Raw genomic sequence first — 16,242 nt, forward strand, 5'->3', positions numbered from 1 at the left:
TGTTGGTTTGGATCCATTGTTTGTTTTATTGGTTTGTTCCTATTTCTTGGAGTCATCAGTTTTTTTCATTTATGGATCTGCAACCTAGTAGCTCTACACCTAAGCATACGCCTGTTTCCAACGATGGCGAGAATGAAGGAAATTTAACGGTCCTTATCGGACTACTTACACAGAGAGTAGAATCTCTTTCCCAAAGGATGGACAACATCTGTTATTTCCAAGATGAATCAAGGAATTCCCGGGGCAACAGACCCGAAGGGGTAGTTCAAAGGGACTCCAGTACGCTGCATGTTTCTTCTAATGGCAGTGTCAACTCTAACAGCACAAACAGTTCCTCTAACACCTGTAGATCAACGACGGATTCTAATATACAACGTGGAACAGAAGACAGAACCCAAATACCTATTGGGAGTTGGCTACAATGGACATTTACATTTAACCAATCCCATGGGGCTAATAATATAAGGACAGAACAAGAGGTAAGGAACGATTTATCTCTTAAATTAAATGACTTTGATGGTAAATTATGCAAAGTACGTAAGTTACAATTAGAGGTAGCCTACTTCCACGAGTGTCTAAGACTGAAAATAGTACCTAAAGGTCTTAGACAGTGGACATTTCCAACAGGACTTATTGAGGGCTCTCAATTTCATGCAGCATTGATATCTTTATTTGACAAACATGGATTCGAATTATTAGACTTATTATGTGAGCATTACCAGCTAACAATTAATGCTTTACTAAAAGAAATAGAGGATCTTGACAAAATTATAACAACTGACACCAGCTTTGCTAGGTACAAGTTTGAATACGACAGATGTTTCTCTAGCATAGATGATTATTTATCTAAACTTAACCAAACTAAAATTAAGAAAATTAACAGAGACATTAATGAATATAATGAAGGGAAAGCCTACCCTAAACCACCGACTGTACAGAGATTGACACCTAAAGATATCACCAGTATTAATCCTCAGAATTTGCCTATGGAGAGTGGTCAACCACTCCAAGCTGAACCAATGGGGTTGACTAGTCACGGAGAACTAGACACCCACTATGAAGGGTCATTTGCTAATAGGAGAAGTGAGAGGATCGCCCAACAACAAAGTAACAATAATAGATACAATAATAACCAGAGGAACAGTAACACCACTAACGTCACTGGGGCCCAGAATCAGAATGCTAATACCACTACCTCCAGCACTCGAAATTTTCAGAACATAGCCTCCCGAACAACTACAAGGAACAACAGACAGACGAGGAACAGGAGGAAGAAGTGGTAACATCAGGGGACAATAGCGACTGTTTTTCTGAGCTGACCCCTACTTGTAAGATACTGTTCAACTCTGGACATGATTTCAAAGTATACAATTTCACTGACTTACTTATCGATACTGAAATAGTAGAACTATTATCAAAGGGATATACATTTATTCCTTCCACACAGTTTGATTTAGCTTCTACTTTAATTGATCTGAAACTTTTCATAAGAAAAGTGAATTTGTTAAGTTTGATGGGCAGTAACCTTAATACTCAATCTGAATTTTATGTTTCTAGTGTGTATAATCCACCTTTACACCCATTATTATCCTTATTCGAGAATATTACAGAAATGGATCTGAGAAACTTAAAGGAATTTAAGAAAGACCATTTTCACTACAAGTATAACATTACTAGGGAACAAAGGGCAATTTTAAATCTTTTGAAACAGGCACCTATAAGAATTATGAAACCCGATAAGGGAGGGGGGTTAGTAATCATGTCAATTAGTGACTATGATAGTAGAATGTACAATATACTTGAAAACAAGACTTACTCAAAAGTCTCCACTAGTGAAATTAATGTGGCCTATATGAGAGTAAAGGCACTTATTGAAGAACTGTACATTGAGGCTAGAATTGATAGAGATATGTACAATTTTTTAGTACAACCAGCACCAAGAACCCCCGCACTCTTTGGTGTGCCTAAAGTTCACAAAAATGTAGATAATCCACCTATGAGAGCACTTGTTGATGGTAGGAATAGTATTACGTATACATGTGCAAAAGTAGTAGATAGAATGCTCCAGAAATATATTAAGATGGAGAGACAAATATGCAAGGATTTGTGGTCCTTTCTAAAAGCTATCGATAACTTAACATTCTTAGCTGATAGTTTTTTCGTCACAGTCGACGTCAAGGATTTATACTCTTCCATCCCACATGATGTCGCAATTGAATGGGTGGGCCATATGATGGAGATCTTGGGAGCCTCAACTAATGAAATCAAATTAGTAGAAGAATTAACTGATACAGTCCTATCATATAACTATCTAATGTTTAACAAGGAGATTTTCCACCAGGAGATTGGGGTAGCTATGGGCTCCTCATGTGGTGCAAGTCTAGCGAACCTCGTTATGGCATTTTGGGAGAGATCTTTTATTTTAACTAACACCCAAATTAAAGACAACATCATCTTTTATACAAGGTTCCTTGATGATATATTTATCCTCGTGAAAGGTTCCGAGGATGTAGTGGGAAATTTATTATTTATTTTTAATAACAGCACTAATTTCCTTAGCTTTACACACAAATTTGATAAAGATATGATAGAGTACTTGGATGTCCACCTAAGAAAGGACTACCACAATAAAAAGTACATTTCCAAGATCTACTGTAAAGACACATATTCTAATATGTTTCTACATTTCAGTAGTTGCCACCCAAAACACCAGAAGAAGTCGGTGGTCAAAGGGCTAATGGTGAGAGCGGCCAGGATGACCACTAGGGAGGATGACTTCCTGGAAGAATGCTCTATTTTAACTAATTTCTTCCTGCAAAGAGGTTACCCTTTAGAATTCATCCACAATATATTTGAAGAAGTCAAAAACAAAAGAATGGCAGGCGAATATATCCCTTTATTAAATGGGAATGAAAAACAACAACCTGCTAGGTTAGATATTACCAACTATCGTGAACCTAGCTTTTATGGGGGACTTATTATGACATTTAATTTAGATGCTACTGATATTAGGAACATTGTCGTAAAAAACTGGGAGCTCCTAACTAATGACAACCACTTCCGTGCAATAATCCCCAGTCGACCAAAAATTACATACAAACGGGGAATTAATTTAAAAGGAATTTTAGAGAGCAACCGACAGCCGTTCACAAGCATAGTAGGTATGCACAAATGCAACATGTGCAGGCAATGTAAATATATAGAGGAGGGAAACAACTTCACTATAAGGAATAAAACATACCAATCCAAAGTCAAGTTTAACTGCCAAAGTAGACAAGTGATTTATTTGGCGAAGTGCACTCATTGCACAGCATTCTACATTGGCAAGATGGATAGAAAACTACATGAACTAATATATAAACACATTAACTGTATTAATAAGGGTAAACTAGAGAACGCTTTGGCTAGACACCACAGTGAGAATGAAGGGCATAAATTTTTGTTCCGAGCAATAGACCAACTAACAAGAGATGATAGAGGGGGGCCAGAGTCACTTAAACTTGAAAGGAGGGAGCTTATTTGGCAACTTAAAACCAACGCAAGCTAATTTCCAGGAATAAATGAAATGACATCTATCAAATGTATTCTGAGATTAAAAAACCTGGACAGGTAGTGAACAGTACTAGCCTAGATTACATAATTTATATAAACACACTGTTTATATAATATTGTATCTTACTAACCTCATAGAGGTTCTGTGAGACTAGCTTAGCTATAGTTTACCATTATGAATACGCACATACATACATTTATTTCCATAACTTAATTTTAATACTTGACATAAGTTATTATAGGGTTCTTTACCTATCTTTTTACATTGCCTATTTAAATGGTTGCTTTGATACATCCTGTCCACGATTAAGTAGAACCCTCTAGCCACACAGTGTTTGTTAAACGATGTTATGTGTGTGGGTGTGTAACTGTTTGTGTATATTCACTTGCTTGCGCATACATGCATGTGTATGCGAGTTTATGTTTACATGCATTTATGTGGGCATGCTTTTGCACACGTAAACACATATTGTAATCATGTTTACTAGTTGAACACACTTTTCAAATACACAATGAGTTCTTTAACATTTATGAAATTTTTAAAAAATTTTTCATCGAATTACTATATAGTTTGTTAGGTGCATGTAGCATATCTCCTACACAATGCATATATTTGCTTAATATACGTTTTGGAGAGAAGATATTACTTACATCTATTTATGCCACCTAGAGAAATACTGAAATGCGCTTAACTATACGGATTATTGCCAGTATTAATGTACCAATATTATAGGTTATTAATTGATGTCAGGTACATAGGGTTATATACTGTTGTGAGGTACATTTTTGAAGGGAACCCTAATAGGGAATAACATTATTATATTATTTCATTATTTGATCTACTTTATCTCACTTATGTTACTTCATTCAACATTTTTTAAGTATTTTAAACACTTTTTATAGGAATACACACACGTGTTTCATCTTTCAAAATACATTTATGAACTGTTGTTTATTATATTTTAGGAGCGTGTTTGTGCTTTTAAATTTCAAAAATTTCAAACTTAATTGATTGATTAATTAACTGGGTTTAATTATACAGAGTTTATTTATTGATGTTGTATTGGCTACACCATTGTTTGAAAATTCTCTGAAGAAGTTGGAGCTTGGCCTCCGACGAAAAGTGTATGAAACTAAACGCACTTCAGTTTGATTAAATTTTATTTCTAAAGGCTTCGAGGTCTACTGGTGTTGGCTTGGATCCATTGTTCGTTTTATTCCTAAAAATAGGGACATATTTCAAATACTACTCTTATAAGCTTAGAAAGTTGCTAGAGTAACATGATTTGTTTTAACATACAGTGAATATAAAAAGTGTACACACCCCTGTTAAAATGCCAGGTTTATGTGATATAAAAAATGAGATCACAATAAATCATTTCAAAACTTTGCCCACCTTTAAGGTGACCTATAACCTGTACAATTCAATTGAAAAACAAACAAATCTGTTAGGGGGAAAAATATATAACAAAATAAAAACTGTACAATAAGCTGGTTGCATGTGCACACCCTTAAACTAATACTTTGTTGAAGCACCTTTTGATTTAATTAGAGCATTCAGTCTTCTTGGATACATACCTGCCATCAATTAAACAAACTTTGATTAACCCCCAAAAAAGTTCAGCTGTCCTAGTAGGATTTTTCTGACATTTACTTAGTTGTCTGCTATAGCAAAAGCTATGGTTCGCAGAGAGCTTACAAAACATCAAATGGATCTCATTTTTGAAAGGTATCAGTCAGGAGAAGGGTACAAAAAAATTTCCAAAGCATTGGGTATACCATGGAACACAGTAAAGGCAGTCATCAAAAAGTAAAGAAAATATGGAACAAAAGTGATGCTGCAAAGAACTGGACATCCCTCCAAAACTGATGAAAAGACAAGACAAAAACTGGTCAGAGAGGATGCCAAGAGACCTACAGCAACACTGAAGGAGCTGCAGGGATTTCTGGCAAGTACTGATTGTGCATTACATGTGACAACAGTCTCCCGTATTCTCCCTATGTCTGGACTATGGAGTAGGGTTGCAAGACAGCAGCTTTTTCTTACACAGAATGGCATCCAGGCCTGACTAAAACTTGCAAAACAATACATCAAGTCTCACAAAAGCATGTGGGAAAATGTATTATGGTCTGATGAGACCAAGGTTGAACTTTTTGGCCACAATTCCAAAAGGTATGTTCAGCACAAAAACAACACTTTGCATCACCAAAAGAACACCATCCCTAAGGTGAAGCAGGGTGGTGGCAATGTTATGCTTTGGGGTTGCTTTTCTTCAGCTGGAATTGGGGCTTTAGTCAAGGTGGAGAGAATTATGAACAGTTCCAGATAACAGTCACGTTTGGTCCAAAACCTTCAGGCATCTGCCAGAAAGCTGAAGATGATGAGGAATTTCACCTTTAAACATGACAATGACCCCAAGCATACATCCAAATCAACAAAAGAATGGCTTCACCAGAAGAAAATTAAAGTTTTGGAATGGCCCAGCCAGAGCCCAGACCTAAATCCAATAGAAAATCTGTGGAGTGACCTGAAGAGGGCTGTGCACAAGAGATGCCCTCACAATGTGACAGATTTGGAATGCTTTTGCAAAGAAGAGTGGGCAAATATTGCCAAGTCAAGATGTGCCATGCTGACAGACTCCTACCCAAGAAGACTGAATGCTGTAATTAAATAAAAAGGTGCTTCAACAAAGTATTAGTTTAAGGGCGTGCACACTTATGCAACCAGCTTAGTGTACTTTTTTTATTTTTTATATTTTTTCCCCTAACAGATTTGTTTGTTTCTCAATTGAATTGTACAGGTTATAGGTCACATTAAAGGTGGGAAAAGTTTTGAAATAATTTATTGTGGTCTCATTTTTTATATCACAAAACCTGGCATTTTAACAGGGGTGTGTACACTTTTTATATCCACTGTACATTTTCTGAAGGATTTGAAGTCTGAAACTCAAATGTATGTCATTAATTAGTGACTTCAGTCCTCAAATCATTCCAGTAATTTGTCAGAAAAACACAGATTTTATTAGGAATAGACCAAAAATATGAGCCAAAAATCTGGACATTCTGTGAAAATCTGTACAGTTGACAGGTATGGTCCAAATAATGACCAGGATAAACCAGAAATGCAACAGGCAGAGAGCACAATCTTGGCTGAGCTAAATCCTTGCACTCAAGATTTCCATTCTTATAGATAATAATAATAAAATACATTTCTGTGTGAATAGTTCTGTGATATCTATTCAATTGCCATTTCTTGGACAGGACAGAAATGGGCAACAAGACACTGCTAACACCTAGCTGCTAGACTAACTTGTAAGAACCATAAGAGTTGGTTGTTGGAGGAGGTAATTTGGATTGTGTCACAAAGGAATCACTGCAATGCTATACAAAAACTGCACTTGTGAAAGGGGAAAAAAGATCCCTACCCATCACAACTTAGGCAACAAAAGAGATGACAAGCAGACTAGTGCAGTCTTACCTGGGGCAATAACCACGATAGCAAGAAAAGTCATAGTCAGTGACCGCTGGACTTCTAGATGGTGATTGATATTCCTCCCTTCCTCCCTGAGTCAACAGTTTGCTCATGAAAATAAGAAAAACTGCCCTATTCCCATTGCCAGTCCCCATTAGGGTATTTCAAAAAATGTTTTTCTCTAATCATTTTGCATAGGTTTCTAAAATGTGAGGTTTGGTGAGTTGTGTGTGTATGCAAAAAATGAGAATTGTCTGACTTCATTAAGTGACAGCTCACAGCATGTAAAAAAAATCACACTGTTTCCAGTACCGCTAATTGCATTCCAGTGTTGTATTTATCTATCTCCAGTCAGTTTTACTTGAGCTTCCATAACCTCCTGCAACCTACTTATTTAAAGCCTTGTGCACCATTTAATTCTATTTTCATTGTTCAAAATTCTATGCTATTTCCTGTTTTCACTGTGCAGAGTGAAATATTGTATTTAATTACTTTTTGAGGATTTATCAATTCATATAGTTTCTCCACGTGTGGCTGGCAGTGTTAATGTTAATTGAGAGGGCCCAGTCCCCCTAATGGTGAACCATGAGCTCAGTGAGAAAGTCAACCAGAGCTGCTACTGATATCTGGCTTGTTGGCCAGCAGTTACCTGCCCTTAATATCTCAACTTGCTCAAATCAGCTTCCAACCAACAGTCACGTTTTACACAGACTGTTCTATGATTTTAAAACCAACAAGTTAACTCTTTCAGTGAGTTGTTCAGATGTTGTTGATGAAGTTCTGCAGGTATGGCAGTTAGCTAGCATACCTACAATGCAGTAGCCGAATGCAGTGACAAAACTCAAAAGTCTGAGAAGCATTCTAGAATCAGTAAGAATAAGAAGCACCAGTCAGATACACAGTCTCAGTTAGAAAAGATTTTAGCAATGCACTTTTGAAGCTTTTTGATGTGGGGCATGCTGATGCAGAATTATTGATAAAGATTCAGGAAGACTGGGATTTTCTACCAGATCAACGTACAGACAGAAAAATGATAATTGGTGGAGTGGACATTGAATTAAAAAAACGAATGGACAGAAAGGAAAAAACGACTACAAGAAGAAATGAAACACAAGAATAAGGAACAGCTGAAAGAAACAGTCAGAGAAGCTGGAGAGGCACAAGACAGTGGTGAACATGAAAATGACAATGAAGATGATGCAGCAGCAAACATGTCAAAATACCACCAGAATTTGGTAACTGGTAGACAGCCTGTCAAAGAACTGAGTGCAGTAGATACAGGATTGCCTGAATTGGTATCCAAAAAACAATGACTGGTGGATGATCCTCTTTTTGTTGCCAGCTTGGACCACACAAGAATAACTTCTTGTCAAGCGATGCATATTGTTGCACCGATGCTGCAAACGGCTGGCATTGACGTAAATGACATGTCCACAAGTTCAATACACAGAGCAAGGTAAGCTGCATGACAATCCATTGCTGAGAAAGTAAAGAAGCAGTTTCAACCATCAACACCCCTTGAAGCACATTTTTATGGGAAGCTGTTACCTCAAGGTGATGGAGAATTTGTTGATTACATGCCAGTTGTTGTTACAGGTTGAAATATTGAAAAACTGCTGGACATACCCCAACTTCCATCAAACACTGGTGAGCTGATGGGACAAGCAGTGGTACAGACATTGCATAGCTGGCCAGGTGTTCCAGAATGGCTATCCGGTTTGTGCTCTGATACTACCAGTGCCAATACTGGTGTGCACACAGGTGCCATCACAGTGATTCAGTGAGCATTTGAGAAATGACTCTTGTTTTTACCATGCAGACATCACATTTTAGAAATTATTTCTATGGCACTGTTTGTCATGTTCTTCCCATCTTCAGGACCACAAATAGCAGTTTTTAGAAGATATAAAGAATACTGGAAACTTCTTGACTTGAATGCATAAGCACCACTGGTTAAGGAAACTGGGGGTAATGGATGCCTGTTAGACTGTGAGAAACACTGGCTAGCAGAAAAGCGAAATGAGGTTGTTGCACTATTGCAAGACAAGCTGATGTGTGAAACACAGCCTCCTGATGACTACCTTGAATTTCTCAAGCTATCACTACTCATCCTCAATGACAAACCACAAGGTGAAGCATTTGTTTTCATTCCACCTGGTGTATACCATTGTGCCAGGTGGATGGCAAAAGGCATATACTGCCTTAAAACCTACTCCTTCTGGGAGCAGTTTAGATTAACTGCACATGAAATTCAGGCTTTTCGCCAAATCTGCCTCTTCACAGTGACAGTGTACGTTAAGGCATAGTTTTCAGCTACTGACACTTGCAATGCTCCACTCAATGATCTTTGCCTGTTGCAGACATTGAAGTCATTTACAGCCATAGACAACCAGATGGCTCAAGTTGCTTTGCAAAAGCTCAAGGGACACCCTTGGTATTTGAGCAAAGATCTCATAGCACTGTCCTTGTTTTCAGATCAAGTGTGGAACGAAGAGAAACAGCACATTATTGAAGCCTTGAAACAGCCACCCAATAAGGAAGACCTAAGAAGAGTCAATGCAAAAGCTGTTGCCAGTTTCCAGGGCATGACCTTATCTGACTTTGCAACAGAACAATCAATGAATCTGTTCACTGCTGTCAACATAAACCCATCTTTCCTAACAGCTGATCCTGCAGCATGGAATGACATGCCTGACTTTATCATTGTGAAACAAACTGTTACACCTTTGCGAGTTGTTAACGACTGTGCAGAATGAGCAGTCAAATTAGCAAATGACTTCTGTCAAGTGCTGACTCACAATGAGGAACAGCAAAAGCTGGTATATCAGATCATTGAACACCATTGACAGAAAGTCACAGAACCACTAAAAAGGCACTATAGTACTATAGTTCTACAAGCTGCAAAATCCTTTACTAATGCATTCTACAGGCACCTAAAAGAATGCATGGCTCATGCTATCCCAAGCAAAACCAAGACTCACTCCTCCAAGAAAAGGAAACCAGTCTGGTGGACCTCTGCCATAAACAAGCTATACAAGAGAAGGAGGAAACTAGTACAGAAAAGAGTAAAATCCCAAGAAGGGAAGACATCCCTGATCAGTATCAGCAAGAAACTACGATCCCTCATAAAATCGTCCAAGGCAAGCTTTGAAAGAAAACTTGCCAAGGACTCCAAAGATAACCACAAGGCATTCTTTAGCTATGTCAAGAATCTAAGTGGCAATGCTCAGATCTGCTCAGAGTTAGTGCAGAATGGCACAAAATACACTGAACCAACCGATATTGCCAACATCCTGGCAGATAGGTTCATTGCAAACTTCACCCCCCTCTCACCCCCAAAAGGGCCCATACTCATACTAGAAGAATGTAGAGCCCCTGAAATCACAGACACTCAGGTTAAAATAGCTCTCTCCAAAGCCAAAAACACAGCATCAATGGGACCAGATGGTGTCCCAGGCTGCATCCTACACAAGCTCAAAGATGAACTAACCTCTCACATAAACACACTGTTCAAACTCAGCCTCTCCACAGGCTACATACCCATAGAGTGGTGCACAGCAATGGTTATTCCACTCCACAAAGGCGGAGCCACAACAGACTCTGGGAACTATCGCCCTATAAGCTTGACTAGCTTGGTGTGCAAGGCTATGGAGCGCATCATCATGGACCTCATTAACAGAGACATTGGGAACCTCCAAACACTGGACCCTTCCCAGTTTGGCTTTGTTAAGGGCAGATCATGCCTCCTAAACCTGGTGAACATCTTTGAGACATTTACCAAGGGTATAGATGAGGGAAAAGTGGTACACACAGCCTACCTAGACCTCGCAAAGGCCTTGGACACCATTCCCCATTTAGGTATTATAGACAAGCTCACCAGCCTGAACATAAACCCCTATGTCACAAGATGGGTTGCCAATTGGCTCATGGACAGAACCCACATATTGAGAGTTGTGGGAGCTAGGTCTGAGTCTAAACCGGTTACAAGTGGCATTCCCCAGGGCTCAGTCCTAGGACCCCTCCTGTTCAGCATATACTTCTCAGAGGTACAGACAAACACAGAAGGACTATGGCTGACCAAGTTCGCAGATGACTGCAAACTAGGGGCTATAATTGACTCACCGGCTGACACAGACATCCTCCAATAGAGTCTCACTGAGATGGATACCTGGTGTCAAAATCATGGCCTCAAGCTAAATGCCAAAAAGTGCATAGTTATTCCCTTTGGAAATAACAAAGTACTTACAAACTACCACATAGGTAGTAGTCCCCTAAATACGGAAAACATAATAAGAGATCTGGGGACCCAAGTAGATGGTAATCTTTCCTTTGATAATCACATTGCCAAAGTGGTTAGAAAATCCTTCTTTGTGGCCCACCTAATCACAAAAGGGTTTGCATCCAGATCCAAAGAGGTCATTGTGCCCCTGTACTCATCATTCATCAGACCCATCATAGAGTACAACGCCCCATGCAAGTTACAGATAAATCCATCATAGGAAAACAAGAACTTACGCTAAATTATTTAGGAATAGTATTATGCAAAAATACAAACAAAACAATATTAATAAATTATAAAAACATTATTGAAACAATAAAAATATATATATAGAAAAGTGGAACAAAATTATATTAACTTTTGAAGACAGATTGCAATTAATAAAAATGGTCTTATTGCCAAAAATACTATATGTAACATTAGAAATACAGTTAATTCCTGAAACATGCATTCTTAAAGAAATAAACTCATGTTTAATAAAATGTTTATGGTATCCCAAAAAGAATAGAGTAGCTCTAACTCATCACATTAGACCCTGGAAACAAGGAGGAATGAACTTCCCAGAAATAGAAACATATATAAAAGCATCTATGCTTAAAACTACAATAGACTGGATAAACCCAAATTATTTTACCAATTGGAAAGAATTAACGGCTGTATTAACAAATTAATGTAATCTGTTAAAAAATGTTTAATAGTAGACAAATCAAACAAATCCTGGTACATACTATGCATAAGTATACAATATAATATAACAAAACCTTCTAAAACAACACTGATTAATCATTACATCAATTCCTTTAGGAAACGTATCAATGCAAACATAGATCTAAAACTTTGGTTTGACCCTTTAACTCCATTTACCATCACTAAAAACTTTCCTCACAAAATATATAGGGAAACAATAACCTCCTGGGAACAAAATAGATTCTTATGCTGGTTTCAATGTGTAAATAAATTAAATGTTTTAGATATACATATCTACTGAAAATGGACACATATCCAGCTAGACTAGCCCGGTCAACAAATGTAAAATAAAATAAAAATAAATAAAACCTGCTTACAATATTCCAACGCAGGACTGGTTAACCTTACAAAGCATTCTAATGTATACTCAAGATTTATGCAGATTAATTAATAATTCCTCATTTGGAGATATTACAAATCTAGTAAGTTTTCTGTATGAATTTATTTATAATAGTTGTGAAAAGAAAAATTCCATTTCAAATCTATAGAAAGAGTTAATAACATATAAAACAATTCCCAAACCATCATACTGGCAGTTCTTAACAAAAGGTCAGTCATTGCAGTTAACAGAAGAAATTAAAAGTAACATCTTACTATCAGTTAATTATACCTCTAACACACAGTACTGGAAAATATTTAACTGGAAATACTTACATAGAGCATTTTTAACACCAGATAGAATTAAAAAGATCAGTACTACTAAAAATGTTTTTTGCTGGAAGTGTGAAAAGTCAAATAAAGCAGACTGGATTCATATTTTTATGAATGTAATAAAATTAAATCATACTGGAATGGAATCAATCATTTTTTACAAGCTTTATTTAATTAATCCTTTTCCTTAACTAAAATATTGATAATACTAAATGTAAATGAAGGTCCCTACCTGAATAAGACAAATATGTATTTGTTATGGACAACATTTGCTATATCTAGGAAATGCGTAACCAGAAGGTGGAATTCAAATACACCCCCCGACCTTGGAAGAATTCTACACTTTACTGAAGACAACTGCACTGATGGAAATAAAAATCAAAGAACTATGAATCTATCCCAGGCCATTGGTAAATAATCATTGGAAGAAAGTTATATCTTTGTTGGACACTCTGCAATAATCGATATTGTATCTCTGATAACTGATCTGTTAATTTTATATTTAATAACATACAGTGTATATAACTGAAAGTCAGGCTCTTGTAAATATTGTATATAGTTGTTTAAAATGATATTTAAAAATATTATGTAAATGTTATTTCAATTGAAATAAAAAAAATATTTGAGCAAAAAAAAAAAAAACAACTAAAGTGCTGTTTGTACTTATTCATGCTAGCTAAACTGAAAATATGTATATAGGATTGCAGAATACTATGATGGTATTACCAACAAAAAGAAAAACAGCTCTAAATACAAGTTAATCAAACGGGACAGAAAATGTAACTATTTATCAAACCTTATGTACACTCCAGGCTAATAGGTGAAAAGGGACAAATGTTTACTCTTGGTCAAAGGAATATACAGCCAATGAGGACTAGGTCTTCCCTTAGAAAATTGTGAGAATTATAGGCCTAGAAGCTTAAATATTGTAGAAATTGCAATATTTCTTTAATATAGTTGTTCTTATATACATTTGTATTTGTGCATTTTACTTGGCAAATATTTAATTAATAATTTTAGGCTGAAGAGTCCACTTTTTATGATGATGTATTTTGTAAATGCAAAGGATGTACGGCTATATATATATATTCTTATAATATTTTTAATTTTACTAGGTTACCTTAAAATAAGTGTAAGGTATGTAATATCATTAATTAGAGATGTTGTATAAATGACTAGTTATGGGGTATTTTACCCAAAAAAGCCAAAACATCATTAACCTATCTATACATTTTTGTTTTCTGTTTGTTAACTGAGTAGAAAGCCATCTGTTTATATAACTGTTTGTCATAGATTTACTATCAAATGAGATATAGTGCTGAAAGCCTTGGCAATGTTTAAATATATTACAGCTGCTGCCAGTTATCAAGTGCCATGCTCACATTCATTAAAAAAAAATATATATACGATTTATTCTATATAAAGTCATGTTGACAGATGTCATTTGTTGGTAGGTTTGCACCAGTCAACTGCAGTACTGCAGTAATGCTATCAAGACTCTTTAAAATGCCAGGGATAGTGGTCTTACTTAGTCTGAATTTCCCTAGGTTATGTATAGCTCCATATTTACATACAGGGGTGGAAGTTGCATTTTTTCTTCAAGTTTAGAATACTAAATATTAGCAATATAGAGTTAAAGAACATTTGTTAAAGATTTCACTACAATTCTACAATTACTACTGCTTCCTACAGCAACGTAAACAGGAGTTCATAACTCAGAAAGTGTCAGCACTTTGTAGGACAGGCAGAATGGCTGAAATAGTAACACAATACCATACTTTTTCTAAATATTAACACAATACCACACTTTTTTCTCTATCCAGCCTGCATGAGAAGAATGACACTTCTGATCCCTGTACCAAGTAGTCTGTAGAGAAGCTTGGGATGTTGAAAAAGATGGTATGGTGAAGTGTATTAAATATCACTGAAAGCTCATTGAGAACCAAAACTGCTCATTTCTTTAATCACTCATTATAAATACACTGTCTTGTATTTGCACTAAATATGAGCAGGTATTTCTTCTAAGCTTCATTTAAAACCAGACTGAAAATGATTAAAACGGTCAAAGCTAATTAGAAAATCCTTACATTTCAGTGTTATCACCTTTTCGATAACCATAATAAGAAATGGCAGTTAGACTTTAGTTTGCAATTTGCAAGAATGGCTATGTCCATCACCTGTTTTCTTCCACAGTGAAACTAGTCCGCTTTCTAACAAGTGACTAAATATATCCCATTATTCAGTCAATTTCAGACAAAATATGCATTCAGTGTGACCAGGCCCTCAAGGTAGCCAGAATGAGGTCCTGACAGCCTTTGTGCTAAATAATGGTACACTACTAAATCCCTCCAAATGGTGTCTTGTATTGACAGTCTATACATAGATGCAGATAGTACACCACATGGTACAATGATATGGTTAAGGTTTATGACCAGGCCTAAATTATAACAAAGCAACTGAAGCAGAAGAGAATTCTCCAAGACAAGTTCTTGTATTTAGGAAAATGCTGCATTTTGGGGGTGTAGCATTACTACCCAGATAATCACTGGTGGCAGTGCTGTCTTCAGCTCATGGTGGTACATTATCAATGTGTAGAAATATTTGCTGATGTTGTAAATCTAATAGCCTCATAAGTGTCTTCTCATGCAACATTCCTTTCACTAATGCTTTAGTAAAACAAAGCAGAAGAAAGGTCAAACACATGAAAAAATGAATCTCGGAAATTGTCAAGTTAGCTCTAAACAAGTCTTTTAACTCATTTTACTTAGCATTAGTTTATTTTAAATTATAGTATTAAACTGTCTCATCGCCATTTTCTATACCACATCAGAGACTTCAATGAGTAAATGGAGTCACTAGTGTTTTGTTTCTACCCCTCCTGGAGATGTAAATCATTGCAGATAGCTAATATGGCCATATTTGCAGTAGCTATCTGATTTTTCACTATTTTCACTTTTAATTTTCCAATTAGTATATGAATTGACAGCAGATCTTACTGAACAGGTGTACAAGTGATATGCCTAAGAGCTAGCATATTGTACAAACCCACTGAAAAAACGTCTTAAATGTGCAGATGGTTCAGAAATATTCCTATACCACATTAACTTTTTTACCTTAATACAGATGCACTAGAGATGCTGAATTTGAAACAGTAACTCAAAACATGAAACTCTGTTTCTGTAATAAAAGCCATGAATATACAGGCTTATACATGGCTAGAACTCTGTTGAATAAAATGCATTTCATGAAATACATTTTAAGACTTACTTGCGATTGTAGGTTATGTATTGTAGTCCATCTAAGGATGGTATTTAACCCATACCATTCTACTGATGGTATTTCCTCCAAGATCAGAACCATACCCCATAAAAGGAACACTCCCTCATACTGCAATCTCAAGTAGACACCCACATTATTTTACAACAGTCTGCAAGCCCACGTTCCACTCTGGTTCATGGCAAAGTGATGTTGTATGTCTCACCAGTAAATCAGGAAGTTTACAGTATAAAAATCAAAAACTTGTCCTTCGGTCTCCTGTGCA

At 36.4% G+C, this 16,242-nt stretch overlaps 1 protein-coding gene across 3 annotated transcripts in view; it reads right to left on the reverse strand.

Annotated features, from left to right (window-relative positions):
* The window catches only part of LOC122801729 (protein-lysine methyltransferase METTL21E-like), a 463,867-nt gene that overhangs the window by 356,263 nt on the left and 91,362 nt on the right, over nucleotides 1–16,242 (reverse strand). The window lies entirely within an intron of this gene.

Source organism: Protopterus annectens, chromosome 5.part0 (assembly GCF_019279795.1).
Source record: "Protopterus annectens isolate FY-2018-M chromosome 5.part0, PAN1.0, whole genome shotgun sequence".
In the NCBI taxonomy this organism is placed as follows: Eukaryota; Metazoa; Chordata; order Ceratodontiformes; family Protopteridae; genus Protopterus; species Protopterus annectens.